Below are 362 nucleotides of genomic sequence, written 5' to 3'. Positions count from 1 at the left end.
CATGACTAGTTTCTGTGAAAATCTGATCAGCTACAGATTTAATAAATGTCTGTTTGTCACAAGTAGGCTGGACTTGTCTCCAAACTCTGCAACATGTAGACTACATTAACATCAGCTGACCATAATCTGAAAGACACTAAGAAATCTGAAAATATATTACTCTGGTTCTCCGAACGCTCCTCCGGTTGCCTGCAGAATGCAGTCAACTTTAAAATCTTATTTGTGTACAAAGCGGTAAATTATATTACTCAGGTCCACAGATAATAATCATTCACTTCTATTAGTACTCAGTAATAAGGAAGCTGTGTTTGTGGTCTGATAGGATGGAATTCACTTCCCATAGATTTCAGAGATGCTCCATA

The sequence above is a fragment of the Girardinichthys multiradiatus genome, chromosome 7, assembly GCF_021462225.1.
Source record: "Girardinichthys multiradiatus isolate DD_20200921_A chromosome 7, DD_fGirMul_XY1, whole genome shotgun sequence".
NCBI classification, from domain to species: domain Eukaryota; kingdom Metazoa; phylum Chordata; class Actinopteri; order Cyprinodontiformes; family Goodeidae; genus Girardinichthys; species Girardinichthys multiradiatus.
Note: the sequence above shows the minus strand (reverse complement) of the source record.